Here is a 26,550-nt window from a genome sequence, read left to right on the forward strand (position 1 = left end):
GCTTCACCAATTCCATCAAATATGCCTGCAGTTGGTCTTAACCAGAAGTTGGAAATCTTTCTTTCCTTTGGGAATTTACCTCCGTGGCCAATACCTGAAGGATCAATCTTTGCTGCCTTCTTTAATTTTTGCATTTTCCCACAGGCCTTTGCAGTGACAGAATTATGTCTGACCTTTCTGTATGCGTGCCCTGCTCTATGCCTTCCTCCTTTCCTCTCTGCTTGGGATCCTCTTGAGAGTGTGCCTGGATCTTTTCTTTCTTTCTTTTCTTTTTTTTTTTTTTTTTTAAGATTTTATTTGTTTATTTGATAGAGGGTGAGCAAAAGAGAGAGAGAGCACAAGCAGACCGAGGAGAGGCAAACTCCTCACTGAGCAGGGAGCCAGATGTGGGGCTTGATCACAGGACCCCAGGATCATGACCTGAGCCAAAGGCAGATGCTTAACCAACTGAGCCACCCAGTGACCCCAGATCTTCTCTTTCTTTTGGCTTTCTCCACGCACAATAGCCCCAAGTGCATCTGCAGAGCTGGTTGGCAAAGACTGTAAACTTAGCTGCTTTATTCACTTGCAACTCTGTCTTAAGCCCCTCCAAGAAGCCCCACTACTTCTTAACCTACCTCCAGGTAGCTGTTTCCAGGTAAACATAGTAAATGAGAAACTGATATTCCTCCAACAGAATAGAGGCAGGGACAGATTTTAGAATCACTGACGATATTTGGTCTCTAACTATAGGTTGTTGGGTTTTCTTCTTATAAATCTTGGTGGTAGTTTTATTAACCACTTTCAAAAAAAAAAGATTGTGACAGACTTAAATAAGATATCATACAGGCCAATGGCCATCAACTAATATAAAGAGGAAGGTAATTCTGATAATATGAGTAACAGCTTTGATCACGAAGATTCTTCTGGGTTGTGTGATATATCAGGATAACACATTTTAAATTGTAAGGGTCTAGGGGCACCTGGGTGGCTCAGTGGTTGAGTATCTGCCTTTGGGTCAGGTCGTGATTCTGGGGTCCTGGGATCAAGTCCTGCATCTGGTTTCCTGTGGGGAGCCTGCTTCTGCCTCTGGCTATGTCTCTGCCTCTCTCTGTGTGTCTCTTATGAATAAAAAACAAACAAACAAACAAACAAATAAATAAATTGTGAGGATATGCCATTATTAATGGGAAAGATGAATATCTTTTGTAGGTCATAGAACATATCACCTCATGAGCCATCAGTGTTTATGATTGGGTGATAGAATAATGTAAGAGATTAGGGAACCCCATATGTCATCATTTCATAGGTAGAAAAATCGAAACAGTAAGAAGTTTCTTGGGAGAGAAAAAAATTGGTTAAAAGCTAGGATTAATATAATAGTTGTTCTAATTAAGTGATAAATTCATTTTATTCTTTTCTTCTAGTATAACTTCATAGTGTATATATGCATAGGAATCATATGATCCTTTCTTTTTTTTAATAAATTTATTTTTTTATTGGTGTTCAATTTACCAACATACAGAATAACACCCAGTGCTCATCCCGTCAAGTGCCCCCCCCAGTGGCCATCACCCATTCACCCCCACCCCCCTGCCCTCCTCCCCTTCCATCACCCCTAGTTCTTTTCCCAGAGTTAGGAGTCTTCATGTTCTGTCTCCCTTTCTGATATTTCCCACACATTTCTTCTCCCTTCCCTTATATTCCCTTTCACTATTATTTGTATTCCCCAAATGAATGAGAACATATAATGTTTGTCCTTCTCCGATTGACTTATTTCACTCAGCATAATACCTTCCAGTTCCATCCACGTTGAAGCAAATGGTGGGTATTTGTCGTTTCTAATGGCTGAGTAATATTCCATTGTATACATAAACCACATCTTCTTTATCCATTCATCTTTCGATGGACACCGATGGGGAGAAAAGGGAACCCTCTTACACTGTTGGTGGGAATGTGAACTGGTGCAGCCACTCTGGAAAACTGTGTGGAGGTTCCTCATATGATCCTTTCAATCACTTTAGTACTCTTTAATATAATTCTAGAAATGAAGAACATTGAAGTTTAGATTTTGCCTCTATGATAAACTCAGACACTAAAGTCTCGCCACTCTATCCTTTAAATGCCTCATCTCTAAGGGGTTTGTATGGAGCTGGGGGTGGTGGACAGATAATAATTACTCATGCCAAGGTGTTGTTGCAATTTAATTAATATTTATGAAACACTTGGAGATCTTCAGATGAAAGGTGCTCATCCAAAGAACAATTATCTTATGATCTCTCTCATGTTCCTGCTCCAGGTTTTTCGGCCAAAGTGGAAGGGGTTAGTTAACCTAGAACTCTGGGAAGCTCTGCTACCAGAATTATGATGAAGCATGTAGACATTAAGCTTGTCACCCCTTGTGCAGAGTGATGGTTTATTTTGGGTTGCTGAAATGCTGCTGCAAATCACTGTGTCCTCAGGAGACAATGTCATATCATCAATCAAGCCTGCCTCTGGGGAATTTTCTGTCTCAGCAACTCCTGTCCTTAAAGGGGGCTCACGCAAGGAAGGCACAGCCTCCTCCTGATAGTTGGTGTAATGATTCATTTTTTTCAAGATAGATGAAAGTCTTCAGGATGCAGCACAAATGGGGGAATTCCAGTAGCCACGGGGGAGAGAGATTGGGAGAAAGAACAGCCTCTATGTCCCCTGCTTGATCCCTCATTTTCAGAACCCACCCACTTCTGGTCATGTGGCCAAAATGAAAGAAAAGCAAAGATCGAGGCTCAGAAGTGAGGTGATTGGAGCTGGCATAGAGAGGGCTCCTCTCTTTGTTGCCACATTGTCTCCCGGGATTGGCCACAGCATTGCTGACCGCTAAGCACCTGGAGGGCCTCCGCTTCCTCCCCAGCACTGGGCACTGATGTGTGCTGGAAAAGTAGCCAGCCATTCGCAGGCCACTGGGGAGGCTCTCTACCTGCACTCTAAAAATGAGGAGTGTCCAGTTCAGTTCTGCTCTGACAAATACAGTGAGTGGGTGGTGGTGCGAAGAGGACCTCTGCTAGACTTTTTTCTAAGTGTCCCTACAGAACCAACTGTATCAGAATCACCTGAAGAATGTTCTGATTCTGAGGGCCTGGGACTCTGCATTTTAACAAGCTCCCCACGTTTCTCTGAACTAGCACAATACCCTGACCCACTCCTTGTTGAGACCAGTTTCACCTAAAAGTTTGATTCTAATAACCCAAACATGCTGGATATTCTGATCGCCTGAGAGGAGCCATCCCTGTCAGCTGGCATATTCGGTGGCTGCTACATCTTTTGAGAAAATGGCATGTAAATTACTCATCAGAGAATACTAAGGAATGGATTCCTTTGGCCGTCTTCTCAGCCCAAATCCACAATTCTGTAACATATTAAACACCTACTGCAAATACCCTATGCCAGGTCTTTCTTTGTAATGGCTGCTTTGGCTTTACAATGTAAAATCTGGTTGGCAAAGGCTCGGGCAAAACTCTTATGTTCCAAAGAAGCTGGTACTCATTTAATCAATGTTCTCAGCTACTTCCTGAATTTATATTTTTAAAATAAGGAGTACCTGTCTATCATCAGGAGCTTTTTCTAATGACCTGGAGTCAGGCCTGGGTATCAGCCATTTAAACAATAGCTTAGTCTTGACCTAGATTCAGGTGTATCTGAAGTTCTATGTTCTCAGCCTTTTGTTTATCCCCTGCCTTCCTCATTTATGCAAGTCTAGTCCCTGGCATTTCCCTGGCTGACACCAGGGAAAATGTGTCCCTAGTTCATTTCCCAGAGTTAGGAGTCTTTAGAGGGAGATCATTCTTAAAGCACTTCTTCACCCTAGCATATTCTTTAAAAGTCATATCTCTCAGTAGTTTTTAAGATAAAGTGTTAATAAAAGCAGGTATTAAGACTATGATGACAAGAAGAGAAAGGAAGCAATATGAGATGTAAAATATGTGGGGTGGCTAGTTGTGGGTACTACTTTTTTTTCTAGTCTGTTTTCTCTCTCGTTAACCAATAGCAGAGTTTTCATGTGTACTCTGAGTCCCTGACCCTCTGATTCAACCATAGTGGTGTCCCTACCTCCCATCCTAGAACCTTGTTATGCCTGTTTTCTTAGTTGTGCTACAAAATGGAAACAGAGCCTTACCTCACACTCCCCCTCATTCAGTCCCTTCATCTTGTGGTCTAGTTCTGATAATGAAGCTCTCACTTTTGTCCCATTCCAAGTCACTCCACCCCACCCCTGTTCTCATCATCCAGATTTTAGCTCTGCCTTTGTTGCATCTCTTAAGTGCTGGTTCTGGGACATACCTTAGTCTTCTTCTACCACTTCTTCTACCATCTATCTTCAAGATAGATGAAGTCACCCCTTGTGCCTATCTCTGACTAGGCCCTTTGCCCAGTAGCAGGGCCTGTGTTCTCCATCTAAGTTTTTCTCAAATTTTGAGGGAGTGAGAAAGAGCACACGTGCATGTGTGCATTTGAGTGGGGTGGGGGTGGGGGTGCAAAGGAGGGCAGAGGAAGAGGGAGAGAAGCAGACTCCCTGCCTGGCTAATGCTGAAATCATGATGCTCAGACAACCCTGAGATCATAACCAGAGCTAAGATCAAGAGTCAGATGCTAAACCAACTAAGCCACTCAGGCGCCCCTCTCCATCTTTTGATATGCCACTGTCTGACTGCCTGAATTTTAGTATATCTGCTGTCCAAATTCTCTATGGCTGGGCCCCACCTACCTATTGAGCCTCTACTTCTAGAATAACTGGTGCTCCATCTGTAGGGAGGTATTCATGCTCCCTGGACATGGTATCTTGGTCTGACAGCATCTCCACTATCACTTGGACCTACCTCCCACCATCTGTCTTAACCTTAATAGTAAATTTGCTCCTCCTTACTGCTTGGTCTTCAGTGTTCAGTTCTAGTCAGGATATCAACTGCTTGAAATAGGCAGCCAATGACACAGAGAGATGGTTGTCAGGAGACAGAGTAGCTGAGTTGCTACTCATGTTTCCAAGGAGACCCATCCCCTTTATACTCAAGTAACTGCATTAAAGAAAACCATCAGGGAGGCTAAATTTTTACCATTAAATAGCATAAAATCTCTTTACTGAGAGCCTAGGCAGTGGAGTTTGAGGAAATGCCAATTGCTAATACAAATAGAATGTGAGAAGCTTTAGACCAGCAGAGCCTTAAGTATTCAGGAGGCTGGGATACTTCAAAGCAGCGACTGCTGTAATGCTTTTGACTCATGGGTGACACTTTCTAACCTTCTAGGAGGTCACTGTTCTGATCACCACTCTTAAACATCAGGGCTGTTTGGCTGCTGTGCATCTTAACTTCATCTTTTAGCCCTGAGCCAGGCTGCACTATTGGGGAGATGGGAAAGTGCTCATCTCTGGGAGAGAACATGGAAGTTTCCCCCTGCCAAAGGTTTGGCTACTGGTCAAGCCGGTGCCATGGATTCCCCCCTCTAAGGACTAAATTCAGCTATTATGTATCCCAAGATACCCTCTTAAAAAAGCAAAATGTGTTCCACTTGAGTAATAGTTCCTCAATTTGCAGGAACTGGATTTTAGGTTAACTGTTTGCCATCCAGGCAGTTAGACACAGGGCCCATTTACAGGGGATTAGTAGGAGAAAAGAGTGTAGGCATGTACTTATTCAGGTGTCCACTCAGGAATACAGCTCAGGAATAGAAGACATCAGAGATGGAAAGGGGCAGGGCAACCAGAAGCCAACACACAAACTGGAACCTCCAGATGCCTTCAAAAAGAAGCAGGGTGAGGATGTGTGTGTGTGTGTGTGTGTGTGTGTGTGTGTGTGTGTGTGTGTCTTTGAGAATGAGGTAAAATACTAGCTTTCATTTGTCTATATTCATAACTCTTTAGATCCTTGTCATCTTGGGTGTGTAAAAAAAATTAGAAAGTGCTTGTGTTTCTCTAAATACAGACAAAATGGACATATTCTTAGTCTCATAAATATGAAAAGCTGTGGGCTTAGAACTTCATGTGTTTATTTTTTGATGGCACTTAGAATAAAATGTTCCAAATTTAACATTTAACAGAGAACAAACAAACTAACCCATTATGCAAATGGTATTATGGTTGGAGAGTCCGTAGGCAAAGGAAGATAGATGTATTTATAATTGCATTTTAATCTTCTCCACTGGAAACAATTCCTTGTCTGTTTTAAGTTGATGCCAATCTGAACTGAGAGATGGTGACTTAAATTTAGAACTTGGTCAAGATGGCTATCAATTGCTTTAACTATAAAAGATCTTGCAATTTTGTCTCCAAATTGCAATGTCATTTATAATTCCCTTTGTCATTACAGATAGATGTTGTGTTATAAAAGACTGAATGATGAGCTTTGTTGCATACTTTAATTATTATTTTTGTCATGAAAAATGCCTAAAATTTGAAACTGGGAAATAACAGGGGCAATTAAGGAAACAATCTGTAACTGATGTACTCATCCCTCTAAATTACATTTTCCAATAGTTATTTATAAAAGTTGACCAATCCAGTTTGGCTGTTTCCTTACATATAAGACCATAACTCTCCCCTGAGGAGTTTGTGGTCAGTCACTCTAACAGCATTAATGAGTTTTCCAATCCAGACCAGCTGGAATCAAAGCTCTAAAGTACTTTATTTTGAGCAAAGAATATACTACATGTCACATAGATATGAAAATTCTTAATGAACCATTAATAAAGAGAGTGTTTATCTTTCACATAGCTATTATAGAGGCCAATAAGAATATAGAAATATAGCTGTTGGAGAAAGAGAGATTAAGTTGTATTTTTCTTGGTCATAGCTCTCAACCATTGGCAGGGATGATAGAATCTCAAATTTTGCCCAGTGACCCAGCCACAGTCCTTGAATTTTCCTTCCTTTAGACCCAATTATGAAGCCTACAATTACACCATTGTCATTGAGGCAGAGGCAGACATACTTTACCTTCTGCAAAGCAATGGCCTGAAAATGTAATCCTGTTACAGTAGTAATGTCTAGCCATAGTCATGGTTGCCACTGAAGATTTTTCCCCAAATGCAAGCTGGTTTTCTAGTATGTCTTGATGTGATAGCTCACAGAGGTGATGAATAACTCTGTGGAGCTCCTCCCAAGTTCCTGTCTACAGCTATCAAGCACCATTGTCCTACAAGCATAGCAAGACTGAAATTTCTGAATAGATGTGCCTCAGGTAAGGAGTTCCTCTTGGACAGGTAAAATGTAAAAAACAATTATGGGAGCTTCATCTGTGTAAAAGAAAAAAAAAGTCAGTTCTGTATGTTCCGGCTAATTTCTTATAAAGTAGGGTTTGTATAGAAAAAAAAAATTGAGGGTTCACAGAATCCAAGGAGCATGATTTCCAAGGAGGTCATTCCTATGGAATTACGTGAAGCTTTATATCAAAGCTTTGTTTTAAAAATTGAGTTTTCCTTAATACTGTTGAGAGCATACCATGAAGATACACTATGATAAGGATAATTTATTTCCTTTCATGACACAAAAAGGGATATTATTTAAAAATTAAGAGGAAAAGAGAAATGTAGATTTAGATATACCATCCATGGCACCCCATCAAGTAAGGGGGTTGCCCTCCAAGGGCAGCAAAAAAGAATATTAGAATCCAGCTAGTCTTTTTTTCTATTAAGTAGCTGTAAGATCTTGGGCAAGATACTTTCATTCTGTGAACCTCATTTCCAACTCTATAATGTGGAAGTATATTGATACTAATATCTCTTGTGGCTACCTCCCAGGAGTATTGTAAGGATCCAATAAGAAAAGGATATGAACCTGTTTTATAAACTGTACTAAATAATATGTGTTAGAGTAGTAGTCATTTTTCTTCTTATTAATCATATCTCTGATATAATATAAGAAGAAACTAATTTCCTTGTGACCCTTCTCATTTTTGGGGGTCCCATGTATTTTCTCCTGCTTTGGGAAATTTTAACTTAGGAATCAAAATGATAGAAGCCTCAATCTGAGTAGTAACTGATTTCCTAGCTAAGATCCTACTGGGAGATCTGGTTTACTTTATTGCTACCATAGCATGATTTTCTCTCGATTGGCTGTAGCTATTTGGTTATAGCTTTCCTATTATAGAAAACACTCACATTATAGAAAACATAGAAAACTAGGCAAGCCAGCTTTCTCTGACACTTCATTCATGCATGCTTGCATACAATCATTCACACATTAACTACATTAATAAATACCTATATGCCAAGCACTGAGCACAGGAGAATGAATAAGATTCCTATCCTCAAGATGGCTTGTTGTTCCATTAAGAATAAACTAAAAGATTTGCTATATGGTACACTAGGTATTTCTTGCTTTTCTGTTACAAGGCTTGGCATATGGTACATTTTAACAAATATTTCTAAAATAAATGAATGAAACACAGGCCGCTAGTCTCCTTAGAAGAAAGGACAAACTCATTGAGTTCTGGTTTTGAGAGCCAAGGAAAGGCTTGAGTATTCTAAGTCAATATATCAGAGATTTCTACTCTTGAAATCTAGAACAGACTCAACTTTTAAATTACTTTTTCAATGAAACAAGGTCATGGTGACCGTTACACTGAGATGAAATAATGTACTCCTTGCTGACTCATTCTGTAAAATGAAGAAGACATTCTGTGGAGAAGTATTGGGAAGAAAGGAAAGGAATGAAGATAGTCACTGAGACAGAGACTCCTGGTAGCACAAAATTTGGAGAGTTATATCATTGGTGAATCTTACGCTCGATAATCCCTGGGATTCTTTGCCACAGATACATTAGCAATCACTCTGAAATAGGCAGCATGAGTGACCTTGGCACAGCATTTTAAGAGAAACTCACTATACTCACTAGCAAAGTTTACTTGTAAACAGATATGCCTACCATGTTCTGTGGATTGGTATTGTCAAAAACATCTACTTTTTTGAGAGACTGCATTAAGAAGATGAAAAGGCAAAGCACAAAATGGGGAAAAATATTCACAAAACATATGTCTGTCGAAGGATTTGTCTTCAGATATATGAAGATGTTTTATCACTAACCAATACAAAGACAGTGAATTTAAAACTGGGCAAGAGATTTGACCAAATATTTCATCGAAGAAATCTGTGAATGGCCACTAAACACATTTGAAACATTTTAACTTCATTGGTTATCAGGAAAGTACAAATTATATACCACAATACACCCACCGGAATGGCTAAAATTGGATAAGATGTGGAGCAAGTGCCCTCATACACTGCTTATGGGAATGTAAATTGGTGCAACCACTTTGGAAAAGAGACAGTTTCTTATAAAATTAATCATATGTACCCTATGGCCCAACAACCTGACTTTTAAGTAATTTACTCAATATAAATGAAAATATGTCTGCACAAATATTTACATTTGAATGTTCACAGCAGCTTTTTTTTTTAAATCTTATTTATTTATTCATGAGAGACACACAGAGAGAGAAAGGCAGAGGGAGAAGCGGGCTCCATGCAGGGAGCCCAACATGGGACCCAATCCCGGGTCTCCAGGATTATGCCCTGGGCTGAAGGTGGTGCTAAACCGCTGAGCCACCCGGGCTGCCAGTCACAGCAGCTTTATTCTTAATAGCCAAAAACTAGAAACAACCCACATGTCCATCAAGAGGTAAATAAACATACAAAGTGTGATATATGCACAAATGGAATAAAATCCAGTGTTTAAAAGCAATGTACTATTTATTTATGCAGCAACAAGGATAAATCTCAAAAATATTATGTCTATCAAAAAATACAGACACAAAAAATGTACACTTTATGATGCCAAAAAGATAAATCTAACCTATCATGATAGGAGATCAATGGTTATCTGGGGCTGGGGGTGAGGAGGATGTTGTTACAAAGAGAGCTGAGGAAACTTTTGGAGGTAATACAAATGTTCTGTGTCCCTGACTGTAGAGGTAGTTGAAGACATAAACTTTTGATGGAACTGTATACTAACATAGGTACATTTTACTGTATGTAAGTTAGAGTACTAAAAGGTCTATTTAAAAAACTGACATGATACATAAATGTACTAAAGTAGAACTACGAGGCACAGTATTTATATTATGAACAATTCATAGTAAAGTAGGTGCCTTTACTAGTAGAATGTAAGAGCTAAAATAGGGTCGGAGTGCGTAATTTGAAGGAAGTGTTACTTGACTGTTCTTTTAATAATCATACTGATATGTCTCAGATGAAACAAAATGCATTTGAATCTTCAGGAAAAATGTACATATTTATGGATTTTATCTTCCAGTAGAAGTATATAGTCTTAAAAACAAGGACTGCTGTCATTTTTATTTAAATTTAGAAAAGAATTTGGAAGAGAAACATTGATTTATTGATAGAGGTGGGCAGGTTAAGAAACTTAAATTCAAACAGCCCGGCCAAGAAGTAGGTCTTAAGCTCAGCCAAAAGGAGGAGGAGGAGGAGGAGGCAAAAAGAGCCTTGCAGGAGCCAACTGTTTTGAAATTATAAATTTTCACTAAAGAGATGCTGTGATATGATGGATTAGTCTCCCAGGGATGCCAAGTTCAATGAATTGCTCTGTGTACTTTGTAGACACAAATCCCAGGCTTGGCCCCATTTACTCCTTTTCTTTCCCCTGGAATATATCTTGGGTCTAAGCCTCACGTCTCTTCTATAGAAAACTCTGAAACGCCTTCACTCAGAGATGAGCCAGTCAAAGACAGAGACCCATGACCTACCTACCTTCCTTCCTGGGCTCCTAACATCGTAACTGGCATGTGGGAAGCTTATATATATTGTAAAATGAAATGATCAGTTCTGAAATTCTGTTTCTCTACTTTCCTTTAACTGACCAAGACAAGTTTGTGAAGAGCAGAAGTGGTATTTATTTACTGTAAATGCTTATCTCTGGACAAATCATATTTTTGGTCCCATCTGGATTAAGCCCATTCATGTATATAGACTTTTCTCTGAGCAGTACAGAGAACTGACTTAACATGGAATTGAAATTGTGGAGTGTAAAATGAATGCTTTTAACTGTAGTAGTCATTTTAAATGTACTAGGATTAAAGGTCATTTAAATGACTCATCTACAGAAATTTAAAGTGAAAAGATGACATTCTTAATTTAGCTGTTCCTTAGATTTGTTCTTTAGCAGAATTTTAAAAGTGGCTTAAACACACCTCAGACTGATTTATTCAAGACCACTCATCAAATCAAAAATGGATTTGTATATAAAACGTCTTATTTCTAAATGCCAGAAAATAATCTGGTCTTAACCTCAAAATTTTAGGTTATGAATGACATGCAAACAGTATCATTTTTAGTTACAGATTTTACATGTAGCTATTTTTATGTAAATACATAAATCCAGAGATCAGGGATAGGGTAAAAGAACAAAATGATGAGCAATTTAAACTTAGCCTTTGCAGATAGGCTTTACATTTTTCAATTAGCTTTGTCGTTTAGATTTCTGGCCACCATATTTCTGTTATAAAATCCCATGGCACCATGTTTTGGGAGTAGTAGCACCATAATGAGAATCCCTGTTTTCCTTTTTATGTTTTTAGAAAGTGCTCTAGGAAATAGAGCATGAATTTAAAATCCAGTCACACATATCTGCACCTCAGCATCATCCTAAAATCATAGGTTTGACAAATTTCCACAAGTGTGCCCCTTTGAGGATTTAGAAAGAGAATGCTACCCTTCCCCGGATTGAAAATACTTTCTATTCCAGAAATTTCTCCAGCAACTAGAGAAAATTAGATTTGGCCTGAAGGATCAGACCAAAAAGAAATCCTGCTGTGGGCAAAGTTAAAATATAGTAGAAATTGAAAATGCAATATGTAATATAAAATTTTATGTACAATACTTCAGCAGCATGTGTACCCAGATTAAAAAAATACAGGAAGATTAGCATGGCACCTGTGCAAAGATGACATGCAAATTCTTGTATGCTTCTCATTTTACAAAAATAGAATTTATAGATTTGATCTGCGTAGGATAAAAATTATACAGAAATACAAACACAATATAAACAGTAATTATCTTGGGGAATTAGGACTACAATTTTGAAACCTCTCTGTATTTTAAAAAAATGTTCTGCAGTAAGGGTGTAAAAATTCATAATCAACAAAAAGAAAATGAGCATTTAAACACAAAATGATATGTTCATTCAAGCTATTTGACTACCTGAGTTTATTCATTCATTTTTAAAGGTTTATTTCTTTATTTCAGAGAGAGAGCGAGCTTGAGTGTGAAGGGTAGAGGGGAGAGAGAGAGAATCCCAAGTAGACTCCATGCTGAGTGGGGAGCCTATCATGGGACTTGACCTCACGACCCTGAGATCATGACCTAAGCCAAAACCAGGAGTCAGGTGCTTAACCAATTGCATCACCCAGGTGCCCCAGCTACCTAAATTTAAAAGCAGAGTTGACAAAAAGTGAATTAAAAACAGTTTTTAACCTTTCATGCCTTAGAGAAATGACTTTCTAGTTATTTCTCTTTTAATTCTAGTATAGTTAGCATAGTGTTATATTAGCTTCAGGTGTATAATATAATGACACAAATGTGAAAAGATGCTCAACATCACTCATCATCAGGGAAATGCAAATCAAAACCACAATGAGATATCACCTCACACCTGTCAGAATGGCTAAAATCAGAAACACAAGAAACAACAAATGTTGATGAGGATGTGGAGAAAGAGGAACCCTTGTGCACCATTGGTGGGGATGTAAGTGGGGCAAGCTAGTGCAGCCACTGTGGAAGCCAGCATGGAGGTTCCTCTCAGGCTTATTTTTATTTTATTTTTCCCTTTTTTCTTTTCTTTTTTAATGTTTTATTTATTTATTACTTATTTATTATTTAAATTCAATTAATTGACATATAGTGTATTGTTTTAGAGGTAGAGGTCAGTGATTCATCAGTTGTAAATAACACCCAGTGCTCATGACATCTCATATCCTCCTCAGGCTTTTTAAAAAGGTTTCTCTCTTCACATGATGTTACACTTCTTGCTGCTTAATTTTAACCCTCAGAATATCTCATCCTGGTGGCTCTCCCTTCCTCTTGCCTCTTCCTTTTGTGCTCATTGCATTACAGTCACTGACCTCATTACTTTCAGCTCATCTTACACTTCTTCTGGACTATTCACACACCCTCCCAGACACTTGCTTTATTTTTTTAAGATTTTATTTATTTATTCATGAGAGTCAGAGAGAGACAGACAGACAGACACAGGCAGAGGGAGAAGCAGGCTCCACGCAGGGAGCCTGATGCGGACCAATCCCTGGTCTCTAGGATCAGGTCCTGGGCTGAAGGTGGCGCTAAACTGCTGAGCCACCTGGGCTGCCCCAGACACTTGCTTTAAAGGGAAGTCATAAAGTAGAAAAGATTTATTATTTTTGTTCTTTTTTTTTTTAAAAAAAAGGTTTTTATCCATTTACTTGAGAGAGAGGGAGAGGGAGAGTATGAAGGGAGAGAGGGGCAGAGGGTGAAGCAGACTCCCTGCTGAGCAGGGAGCCCCATGTGGGGCTCCATCCTATGACCCCATGATCATGACCTGAGCTGAAGGTAGATGCTTAACCAACTGAGCCACCCAGGCGCCCCTATTCTTGTTCTTTTAAGAGAAGATCACATGCATCACAGAGAGATTCTCTGATAGGCACAGATTCTGCCTTCAGGAAGTTGAGTCTTTCGAAGATGGTTGAATAAATACAAAAGTACAAGTGGATATTATAAGCATCATGAGAGGGTGAGCTCAGAGTCCTACGGAGGACAAGGAAGGGGTCAAAAAGAAAGCTAAGAAGGAGGCATCTTTTCTGAGACCTGCAGGACAAGAGGAGTGAGCGGTGTGTTTTGCACATGTAGTAAGCCGTAAGCTGTGAGTTGATCTTCCCCCAGCTTTGTCCCTGCTCTTAATAGAGACTGTCCTCTGTAGACTGAAATGGATAGTTAAATGGTTGTCTACAAACCAGACTGTCAAAGAGGCACACTGGGTGTTATATGCCACTGATGAATTATTGAACACTACATCTGCAACTGATAATGTACTATATGTTGGCTAACTGAATTTAAAAAGAGAGAGAGACACACACACTAGAGAATAAGTACTTTGAGTTCAAGCAGTGATTTTCTTCAAAAGGCAGAGCAGCTCCTGTGCCTTGTTTGTCCCTTTTACCCTTATCCCTAAGTGCCTTGGACTTCCAACTGCCACCACTTCTTTATTTGAAGACTTCCTCTGGTGCCTGGAGCCTACTTTGTCCCATATGACATAGGCAAGAATGTTAGGGAATTAATGTCCTCCAGAAGCAGTCCACCACCATAGCTGATAGGAATTGGGACACAAATACCCTGGCTCCCTGGCTCCTTGCAGGGATGCCTCTGAGATGTGTGTTTCCCCAGAAATAAGCTCCGGTCGCCCATAGTGATAACTGCCTTTCCTTCCCTGTCACCTTATGGTACTTTCTTCATCTTCCAAGTAAGCTTCTCTATAAACCTCAAATCAGGGGCTCCTGGGTGGCTCAGTGGCTGAGCGTCTGCCTTTGGCTCAAGTCGTGATCCCGGGGTCCTGGATTGACTCTGACATTGGGCTCCCCGCAGAGAGCCCGCTTCTCCCTCTGCCTGTGTCTCTGCCTCTCTCTCTGTGCCTCTTATGAATAAATAAATAAATAAATAAATAATCTTAATAAAATAAATAAACCTCAAATCTTTGCTGCAGCAACTGTGTCTGAAGGAACCCAAATTAAGATTCATGACCAAAGCACATTTGCAAACAAACAAAGTATCACTTCTTAAATTGTCTCTACACTCCCTTCACTCTTCATCTGGATACTCTCCCTCTGTATGCATGTCTCTATCATAGCACTCAGCTTACCACTCGCTTGCTGCTCTGCCTCTCCCTTTGAATTGTAAGGGTTTTGAGACCATGGATTATGTCTCTCATCTCTCTATTTCCAGGACTTCAATAAATACTTGCTAAATGGATTTCCTGTGAGCTTTGCAATCATTGTCCAGGGCAAATGTCTCGGTTCAGGATATTTTACAAAATGCCTGGTGAGAGGGACAAGGTGAATGAATCTGGAGTATGTTCTGGAAGAGAAGCAACCCGGAAAACTTTAACACAGTAAAATTTAACCCCTGCACATGCATTACTGTGCTTCAACTTCCCTGTCTCTAAAGTGAGGATTAAGTAACACATGCCATGATTTAGTGTCGGAAAAGTGCTTTGAAACTTCGGTGAGGCTCTATATGATTAAAATAGTAGCCACTGTTCCATCATTTAAATAATCTCATTGGCAAAGACCATGCATTAATCATCACAGAGGAGTATTTTTATAGTCACTGAACATCTTTCATCTGAGAACATCACCATGGTTTATAAACATTAACTCGGTGTATTCCTCATGACAACATGCAGACTGGTCCTTTACATGAATTGATAAACCAAGGCCTGAAAGAGCTAAACAGCTTGTTCCAAAACATCCAGAGTTGGGGCAAGAAACAGGTCACTATTAGGAGAGTTAGTAATCAAGAGATAGTCCTATGTAAATATTTGGGTAAATGAGGCAAAGTAGATCAGATAGGCAGACCCTTAAGGAAAATAGCTCTTTCTCCTTTCTCTGCAGCCTATAGAAGATGGGGTATCTAGAAAAATCTCCACGGACTAACAGGTTTCATGAATTATGAAAATGCTACAAAATATTTAGCAGTTGCTTTATGCTGAGCAGCTATTCTGTGCATCCAAGGATCCCCATTCAAATGTCCCCATGTATTTTATGCTCCTGACAATAAAAATAACTGTACCTTCCAGTCAGATAAAGAGGGAAGGCTGTTGTACCTTGAGAGAAGACAGATGGGTGAGGCATACGTTCGGACGGCTCCCATTACAGTAAAATATGATCCCTCGGTCTCAGCATCTGTTCTGCAAATGTAGTGGGAACCTTTCATCAAGATTCGGTGGCAGGTTCACTGGTCAGCAGTGGCCAGTTCCTCTTGCTTATGCCCTGGTGTTGGCAAGTGAATTCCAACTTTGGCCAGTGGATCACCAGCCAAGAGGTGTGAGTGCTTTGTGGCTTACAGACACCAGCGTTGTCTCTCCCCAGCTGATCCTCAGCAAGTGCCAGTGTCAGTAATGTGATACGATCATGTGATACACAAAGCACTAGGAACACTAGAAAACTGGCAGATTCTCAGCTCTATCTGCTGTGTGGCTTTGGGAAAATCACTGTATCTTTCTGTTTTTCAAGCCCTCAGCTAAGTAGGAGTTTTAGCCAGATCTGTAATTCTTCATCTACAACAAAAAACCCCTTCTGAGGAGATTTCTCAGAAGCCACTAAAAGGGACCCTTGGCAGAGCGCCAAGGTCCCCAACCTAGCTACAACCAACTGCCTCACTTTTTTTCCCCTCTTTTTTATATTGAGTGTCCATGAAGATTGCAATTGGGAAAAAAGGGAAAAAGGAAGGCTGTTTCTTACTCCAAAAATTTTTTTAGGAGTTTGAAAATCACTGGTCCTGATAACTGCTTTTCCTAACTTTGAAAACATAAAAGAAATCATTAGATAGTTCTGATAAACTATGATTCTTTTCCAGTAGAGCAGAATGGAATTGAATCAGGTCACTGCAGAGAGAGACCTGCCAGCAAAACCAGTCAGGTGGTCGAGGGGCATCCAAGAGGCTTTGTGGAGTCAACGCTCTCACTGCCACCGCTGCCCACTTGCCAGAAGGGGCTCAGCTGAACTTTCCCACCAAAGGGTGCTGCTTTCTCACACTACACAAGCACCCCTACCTCTTCTCATATTCAGAAACTTATAACAAGCACAAGTCATGTTTCCTGAGACACACAGAAGTAATAGCGTGTCTCATGGGACATGCTGGTGGAATAGCCCACAGATGTAGGAACGTGGTGTTTTGTATTTCTCTTCATGCCTTTCCTCTAACTGGGAAAGAAAACAAGCACTGTGAGTGCCTGAAGGCACAAAGCACATTAATTTTGATACTAAATTCCTTGGGCTTGGGACACTTGGGTGGCTCAGCAGTTAAGCGTCTGCCTTCGGCTCAGAGCGTGATCCTGGAGTCCCAGGATCGAGTCCTGCGTCAGGCTCCCTGCATGGAGCCTGCTTCTCCCTCTGCCTGTGTCTCTGCCTCTCTCTCTCTCTCTTTCTCTCTCTCTCTCTCATTGTGTCTCTCATGAATAAATAAATAAAATCCTTAAAAAAAATAAAAATAAATTCCTTGGCCTTAAATCCTAGATTCTATACTTATTCATTCTTTGGCCTTGGACAAGTCACTTAACTTCTCTATGTTATTTTTACACATGTTTAAAGAAAATAGGAACAATGATGACAGCAACAATAACACCCACCTGCCTTTCAGGAATATGACAATTAGAGTTAATATGCATTAGTGCATGGGAAGTACCTTCCATTTAAGAAGCGCTCGGGGAGCACCTGGGTGGCACAGTTGGTTGAGTGCCTGACTCTTGATTTCAGCTCAGGTCATGATCTCAAGCCCCACATGGAGCCCCACGTCAGGCCCTGTGCTCAGCAGGAAGTCTGGGATTCTCTCTCTCTTCCTCTACCCCAACCCCTCCCCTTACGTGCTGTCTCTCTCAAATAAATGAATCTTTTTAAAAAAGCACTGCAGAACACTGAGGGGGGCACTTGACAGGATGAGCACTGGGTGTTATTCTGGATGTTGGCAAATTGAACACCAATAAAAAATAAATTTATTATTAAAAAATAAAATAAAATAAAATATAACAAGATTTTTATAATCTAAAAAAAAGCACTGCAGAAGTGTAAAATACAAATGCACACACATGCATATACACACGTAAATGTGTCATTATATATACAATATATAGAGAGAAATATATTAAAAATATATTTTGTATATAAATAAACAAAATTTTGGTATTTTTAATATACAAGCTCTCTCTATAAAATATATTTATATAAATTCTTATTTATTTATTTACACACACGTGCACAAAGAGCTAAGATATTGGACCAGGCATTTTTATCAATGTTGTTACTGTGTATGTATCTGTATATTTATTATACACTTATTAGCAATCACTCCATGCTTATGGATGAGGAAAAAGAATTGAATTTCCTCTCCAAGCAAGCAGTAGGTGTCTAATTGAAGGTTTGGTTTCCTAGTCCCAGCATCTCAGCACAGATCACTCTACATGGAGAGATGCACGTCTGAAGCATCTCACCTGGCAAAGGCACCTGGCAGCCATAGCTCATAATGAAGAACCCACACCATCAATTTTACTCTTTCTTCTAGTTAAAAACGCACCTTTCCTGTGACTGGAACAAATGCCAGACCACAGGATCTAAGAGAGATTTACCCGCTTATTCCCAGCTTTGCGACGAGATGCCTTGGGTGGGCCACCTGGCTACAGAGAGCCAAGCCTGCAGCGATGTGCCCGAGTCAGCGCCTACCAGCTCAGGAGAGCCAAATGTCACGTTCAGGAATTTTGTGCGGCAATTGTTAAACACAGCCACTCTTAAAAATTAAATTATGTAAACTTGCAATTACATAAATTATATTCTAAACAAAGGTAGTGAATACTCAACACATCATGTTCTAATTATTTCGCTATGTATTACTGCTCTGCGTGCCCCGGGGGTGGCATGCAGCTACTGCAGATGGCAGGCGTGCTATGTAGCCGTGTGCTACTGCATAGCTCATCCCGGCCCCGTCTTTAGTGGTGTCACACTGGAAGCTTCACCTTGCTGTGGTGGGAATGTTTATTCTACGGAAACTAGCAAACACTACAAATCAGGGTTCAGCTTATGATTTTGTTGATTATATAGACTTTGTTATGGGAAAATGTTAATAATGCAGATTCAACTTAAAAGTGTGGTGCATCTTCCTCAAGATATTTATTGATTTTTCTTAGTCTATAGTGCAGAAGCTTGGCAGATCCCATCTTAACAAAGAGATTGAGGTTAACATCACAAGGAATAAGATACGTAATGTACCCTTGATGCCTGTAGTCTGGCTCAAGCTACCATTCTAGGAAATGGAACCACCATTTGCATTTCTGCCCTCTGGTCTGCTAGATTCAGAGTTGCCTGGACCTGCTTTTTTTCCCTTATTGCCTTTTATGCATGGCCATCCACCTACTACTGTCTGGAATGACTTCTCCCTTCCTCTCTGCTCAGATCAATCTTGCCCTTTTACCAAGCACGTTGCTAATTTTTTTCACTCCTACATGAAGCTCCCCATAAAGATACCTGCAGTCTTCATTCTTGCAATTCCTCTATTATTTTCTATAGTATTACTTCTTATAGTACCATTCAGGAATTACATGATATATCAGACTGCTAGATTGTGTGTGTGTGTGTGTGTGTGTGAGTGTGTCTGTGTGTGTCTGTGCTTATGTGTTATCCTCTAACATGACTTCCAGCCTCTAACAACAGAGACTAACCACTTCAAACGACTTCCTATGCCTCTGTAAATTATACCAGAATCTGAGTGTGTATTCAGTGAATACTTGTTGACTGCTTTTAAAAACAACTGGACATCATAACGAAAGTTCTAGATTTTTATTAATTTCTACAACATTAACCTTTAATCTTTATTTATTTATTTATTTATTTATTTATTTATTTATTTTTAACCTTTAATCTTTAACCAAATGTCTCTAGGAAGTTTTTACATCTGAGTCTTCCAGATGGAAGTAGCAATACCATTATAGTCCATATTTTCATAGAATCTATCATCCATTGTTTTTAGTACTAAAAACCCACAATTAACCTTCTAACAGTGACAGCAGTAAGAAGATAGAGCTCAGCCCTAGGTTATCCCCAGGCCCACTCAACCTCATTTTGTAAATCTTGTCAACCCAGTGCTTGGCACACTGCCTGGTACTTATTAGGCTCTCAGTAAATGTCATAAATGTCATTAAGCCCTTTGAAGGCTGAAACACACTGTTCTTGGGTCACTCCTGGAACAGTTTAGAAATTATTATCTTTGATGAACAATCACTGTGTCTACCTCTTCAGTGTCTGCTAAATGCTTGGATCACACACCTTGTGCAGCGCTCTTGGCTTTACCTCAGCACGGTCCAATGGCAAAGAGAGTACCCAGTTCAGAGGAATCACAGCATCAGGTAGACAAAGCCAAGACCTGCTTAAATTTTTGTTGTGCTTCAAAAAAGAGCCTGAAGTTCCTTCTGGGAAAGGGCAGGTTGATGATAGAGAATTGCTGAGGGCCTTTGGCAATTATTCAGCAGTATTTATGGGATTTATTTCTTTGGGTGATTTGATTTACAGAAAAGTTGCCTTAAAAAAAAAAAAAAGCTGGATAAAAAACAGGTCCAGCATTGCATTTGCATGAGTTGCCCTGAATGGCATAAATGATTTTTCCTGAGGCCAGTAGCTCAGAATCTAAATAAGACACTGGTATTTTATGGGAGCCTGATGCATGGCAGTGATCGGGGCTGCCTCTCTGTGCATACTCCTGGCCTCCTGCTGAGTCTCACCGAATGTTCCCCATCTCCAACCCATTCACCACATGAGAAATTTTGAAAGAATCGTTTCTAGACATTTCTTCCCTGTTTGCCACACCTACTAATTCCCTCTTTTAGAAAAGCACCATCCTCGGGACACCTGGGTGGTTCAGTTGTTGAGCATCTGCCTTTGATTCAGGTCATGATCTCAAGGTCCTGGGATGGAGTCCCACATCAGGTTCCCTGCAGGGAGCCTGCTTCTCCCTCTGCCTATGTCTCTGCCTCTCTCTCTGTGTCTTTCATGAATAAATAAATAAAATCTTTAAAGAAAGAAAAGGACCATTCTCTCGAACTCTGTCACTAAATGTCATATGCCCTGGAAATGAGAGTTCTGAGTCCCCAGGCCCATGTTCGCTGTTCTTGCCCAGGACGCCGTCCATCCCCACTCTGTTCAGACAGTGCCTCTGGGTCCCACCTCAAGTCGTGCTTGTGAGTCCTCCTCACCACCACCTGGCACAGTTTTCAGTTTCCCTTGTAGGCTCCTCTCTTCAGTGCCAATCCCTTGAGGTGAGACCTGTCGGAGGGAAGCGTTAGGAGGACCAGCAGCATTGCCGCTCCCAGTGGGTTAGGAGAGAACCCAGTTTGTAGACGTGCATCGCCTGGCGTTGTACTTGGGTGAGGCAACTGTGCCAGCTGCTTGCACAACCGGGGAGGCGAGTCAGTGGCGGGTGGGGGCACACGGGGAACACACCCCGTTCCTGTCTGCCTGCAGGAACTTGTCTGTTCATGCAGTTCAAGTGGCTGGAGATCAGTGCATTCCCAAGGTGACTGGCTGGTGATTCTTTTCTTGAACTACACACTTAAACCCCCCTCCTCGACATACGCGGCCATTCCCATTCGTACCATGGCTAAGGAGAGCAAGGGGTTTGTCACCGGACCCCTGTCGATCTGTGGTTTGGTCGTCAGTGCTCAGTACTCAGTCATAACAGTGCTGGATGGTTGCAGAGCGAGTAGGCTTGTGCTGCTTGGATATTTTTATGGAAAAGTACCTAGAACCTGGCTTCTTTCTTGGAGGACAATTTGAGATACTTGCTTTTTAGAACCTTTCTACCTTTTCTATTTTGAATACCTGTCAGGGCTATAGAAATCTCGCCATCCCTCCTTTGCCCAGACAGCAGTCACTTTATTTAGCTTTCCCTTCTGTAACATCCTACTTCCAGGAGTTGTCAGTATCACAGTCCTTCCTCTAAAACTGAGGATGAAAATCTCAGCCTTCCAGAGCTGGTGAATACTTGCTCTGTCATGAGGGGAATCAATATTCGCCACCACAGGAAGTGGGGCAGGGAGCAGTGGGACAGAGGTTTATGCTTCAGCTTCAGGGCAAGGTCATTTGTGTGACCCAAAGGTGATTCTTTCTTGCTAGTTTGACAAAAAACTGATGGGCAGGGAAGAGGGACAAGAACCCAGATAAAATGAGAAGCGTGTGCTGGGAACGTCCCAGTGGAAAGCATGGGCACCAGGGACAGTCGTTCAGCTGGGGGCAATACCTGAAGCCCAGACTGAGTATTGAGAGGTAATGAAGAGCCCGCTTCCAGGGAAGGGCAGAGCAGTGGTCTGTTCATCCACAGGCAATGGAAACCCAGCCGTTCCCCTCAGATGTGGACTATGCGGTTTAGATACTCTGGACGGTCTTCTCTTCCAGCACTGGGGGAGCTGAAAGGACATTTGAACCTGTTCAGTCACTTTTTGGTTGAGGCAGAGAAACACAGTACTTCTGCAGCCTCCAGGGCTTGAAAAGGTCTGATATCTGGCTACCTTTCTAGCTTTAAAAAAAGATTGAGATATAATTTACATAAAATTCATCGCTTTAAGTATACAGTACTGTGGTTTTTAGTATATTCACAGATATGTGCAACCATCACCAATTTTAGCACACTTTCATCTCCTCTGTCACAAACCCCGTATTGTTTAGCTGTCACAAACCCGCCGCCCCAGCTGTAAGCAACCACTAATCTACTTTGTCTCCCTGATTTTGCCTATTCAGGACATTTCATAGAGATGGAATCCCATAATATGTGATGATATGATGGCAACTGTCTTTTGTGTCTGTCTTCTTTCACTAAGTGCACTGTCTTCAAGGGTCATCGATGTTATAGCACTTCCCTTCTTTCTCTCTCTTGTTTGCTTGCTCTTTCTTTCTTTCTTTCTTTCTTTCTTTCCTTCCTTCTTCTTTTTGGAGTACAGTTGTTAGGTTATATAGTAACAATATGTTCCACTTTTTGAGAAAGTACCAAACTGTTTTCCAAAGGCACTGACCCATTTAAACTTGCATCAGCAGGAAGTGAGAGTTCTAATTTCTCAACATCTTTGTCAACACTTATTATTTTCTGTCTTTTAAATTTTTAGCCGTCCTGGCAAATGTCAAGTGGCATCTTGCAATTGTGACTTGCTTTCCTTTGTGAATAACAATGATGAGCATTTAACCATGTGTCTATTACCTATTTGTGTATCATCTTTGAAGAAAGGCTGTTTCAAATCTTTGCCCATATTTAAAAAGGGTTTTGGAAAATATTTTAGTTTCTAGTTTTGATCATTCATAAACCAGCCTAGCAGTAGTAGGGAGAGTAATTTGCATGATGAACTGAGATAGATCATGGAGTTTTTTATTTATTTGAATGCGTTTAAAAAAATAGACTTCATTTTTTAGAGCAGTTTTTTTTTTTTAGAGCAGTTTTATGTTCACAGAGAATTCCTCTATGCTTTTTTGACCTCACCTATGCCCAACTTAACAACATCCCACACCAGAGTATTAGAATTGATGAACCTACATTGAAACATTATTATCACTTGAGGGCCAGGACCATAGTTTATATAAGGGTTCCCTGTAGGTATTATACATTCTGTTTTAGATAAATACGTAATGACATGTATCCATTATAGTATCATACAGAATAGTTTCACTGCCCTAAAAATTCTCCATGCTCTACTTATTAATCCCTCCCTCCTCCAAACCCTGGCAATGACTGACCTTTTTCCTGACTTTATGATTTTTGCCTTTTCTAGAATGTCATATATAGTTGGAATCATGTAGTATGTAGACTTTTCAGCCTTTCACTTAGTTGTATGTATCTAGCCTTCCTCCATATCCTTCCATGGCTTGGTAGCTCATTTCAGGCTGAATGATATTCCATGGTCTGGATGTGCCTAAGTTTATTTATCCATTCATTTACTGAAGAACATCTTGGTTGCTTCTAAGTTTGGAAAATTATAAATAAATCTGCTATAAACACTCATGTACAGGTTTTTGTATAGATATGTTTTTCAACTCATTTGGGTAAATACCAAGGAGTGTGATTGCTAGATCATATGGTAAGAGTATGCTTAGCTTTTAAGAAATTGCCAAATTGTCTTCCACAGTGGGTGCAGCATTTTACATTCCCACAAGCAGTGAATGAGAATTTCTGTTGCTGCAGATCCTGCAGCATTTGTTGTTGTCAGCGTTTTGGATTTCAGCCATTCTAATAAGTGTGTAGTAGTATCTCATTGCTGTTTTAATTTGCAATTCCCTAAAGACTTATGATTTTGAGCATCTTTTCCTGTGCTTTCATCTGTAAATCTTCTTTGGTGATGTGTCTGTTCAAGTCTTTTGCCCAGTGTTTAATTGTACTGTTCATTTTTTTTTTTTTACTGTTGAAATTTAAGAGTTCTTTGTATATTTTTGATGACAGTCCTTTATCAGTTATCTTTTGCACATATTTTCCCCCGATCTGTGGCTTATTTTTTCATTTTCTGGATGGTGACCTTTATAGAGGACTTTTTAATTTTATTGAAGTTCAGTTTATCAATTATTTCTTTCATGGATCATGCCTTTGATGTTGTAGCTAAAAGGTCATTGCCATCCCCCAAATTTCCAGTGTTACACAATGTTATCCCTCAGGAGTTTTATACTTTTGCATTTTAAATTTAGAACTATGATCCATTTTGAGTTAATTTTTGTGAAGGGTGTAAAGTCTGTCTAGATTCGCTCCTTCCTCCCTCCCTCTTTCTTTCTTTCTTTCTTTCTTTCTTTCTTTCTTTCTTTCTTTCTTTCTCTCTCTCTCTTTCTTTCTTTCTTTCTTTCTTCTTTCTTTCTTTCTTTCTTTCTTTCTTTCTTTCTTTCTTTCTTTCTTCTTTCTTTCTCTCTCTCTCTTTCTTTCTTTCTTTCTTTCTCTCTCTCTTTCTTTCTTCTTTCTTTCTTTCTTTTTTCTTGTCTAGACTGTACCCATTTTAAAATTGGATTGTTCATCTTTTTTACTATTGAGTCATAAGAGTACTTTATATATTCTAGATAGAAGCCCTTCATCTGATATATGATTTGAGAATATTTTTCTGCCATTCTATGAGTTGTCTTTTCACTTTCGTTGGTGCACTTTGAAGCACAGAAGTTTTTCATTTTCGTGAGGTCTAATCTGTCATTTTGTCTTTTATCACTTGTGAATTTGGTATCATATATAAGACAATATTGCCTAATCTAAGGTCAAGAAAATTTACTTCCATGTTTTCTTTTAATAGTTTTACAGTTTTAGCTCTTTCAGGTTGACGATGCATTTTGAGTTAATTTTTATATTTGGTGTGACGTAGGGGTCTGACTTCATTTTTTTGCATGTGGATAACCACATCTTCTGGCACAACTTATTGAAAACATTATTCTTTCCCATTAATTTCTTAGTTTTCTTGTCAAAAATAAACTAATTATAAAAGCAAGAGGATTTATTTCTAGACTCTCAGTTCTGCCCCATTTATCTATATTTCTGTCTTTGTATTTGTACTATCTGTAGTACATATCTATACTTCATATTTGAAATTAGGAAGAGTGCATGTTTCAACTTTTTTTAATTGTTTTGGCTACTCTCAGTTCCTTGAATTTCCATATGAATCTTAGGATCAGCTTGTTTATTTCTACAAAAAATCATCTGAGGAATTATTGGGATTGAGTTGAATCTGTAAATCAATTTGGTATTGCCATCTTAACAATATTAAATCTCCCAGTTTATGAACATAGGATGCCTTTCCATTTACTTAGGTCTTTAAATTTTTTTCAACAATATTGTGTAGTTTTCAGTGTATAAGAATTACACTATATAAGTTTATTCTTAAGTATTTTATTCTTTTTGATAATATTGTAAATGATTTTTTTTCCAAATTTTATTTTCAGATGTTCATTGCTATTGTGTAGAAATGCAATTGACTTATATACATTGATCTTGTATCCTGAAATCTGGCTGAATTGACTTACTACTTCTAAAAGGTTTTTTGGGTTGTTTTATGTTTGTTTGGTTTTTGGCACTTTGCACTACTCCTTCCCTCTTTCTCTGAATTCTGCCCTTTCTGAACTTCTTTTGGTTTCACTAATATGTCAAGCTCCTTCTAATCATAGGGTCTTAGCGGTTCCCTCTACCTAGATCTCACCATTGTCCTGCATTTTCTACGTGGCTAATTCATCCTTCAGCTCTATTTATTTGAACTGCTCCCCTTACCTCAGTCCGTGTCTTACTCTTTTCTGCCGGCCATCACAAATACCATGTTTTTTCTCAACACATACTTCTGCTTATGCTCTCATTTGTGTTACGCTTTGACTCATGTCCTTCTTCTCCAACAGACTATAAACCCCTGTCCCGTTTTTCTCACTATTATAATTCTCATCACTATGCCTGGCACATACTGGATGCTTAACAGCCACTTGTTGATGAAAGAATGAATGAATGGTTGGTATTGGAGAAATATGGCTATCATTAAGACCTTTGAGTGGGGTGGGGGGTGGAAGAATAAATTGAAGGTGGGGCACATACCATCTGTTTAACCAATCTGGCCTCCTTCTGGGGAATTAAGTTCTGGAATGGAATGTGGTTGTCTTAGGAGGGCAGAGGCATTGAATGTGTAGCCAGTAACATTGGATTTTTTCCCCCATTAAATCTCCTTACTTGGTGGCAAGAAACACAGGAAAAAAAAGGCCCAGCTATCTGAGTCATTTGTAGATGAATAACCACAGTCTGACTTCTTACTTGCTTCTTACCTTTCCTGAGGTACAGCTGATTTGTTGTGGGGAAGGCAGGGAGTGGAGGAGACAGTGG

General features: G+C 39.8%; 1 protein-coding gene and 1 pseudogene across 9 annotated transcripts in view; both read left to right on the plus strand.

The window, feature by feature from the left end:
- The window catches only part of FRMD6 (FERM domain containing 6), a 314,363-nt gene that overhangs the window by 96,701 nt on the left and 191,112 nt on the right, over positions 1 to 26,550 (plus strand). The gene's annotated exons all lie outside the window — the stretch shown is intronic.
- On the plus strand, positions 11,842 to 11,942 carry LOC112921490 (U6 spliceosomal RNA; annotated as a pseudogene).

The sequence above is a fragment of the Vulpes vulpes genome, chromosome 6, assembly GCF_048418805.1.
Source record: "Vulpes vulpes isolate BD-2025 chromosome 6, VulVul3, whole genome shotgun sequence".
Lineage (NCBI taxonomy): Eukaryota > Metazoa > Chordata > Mammalia > Carnivora > Canidae > Vulpes > Vulpes vulpes.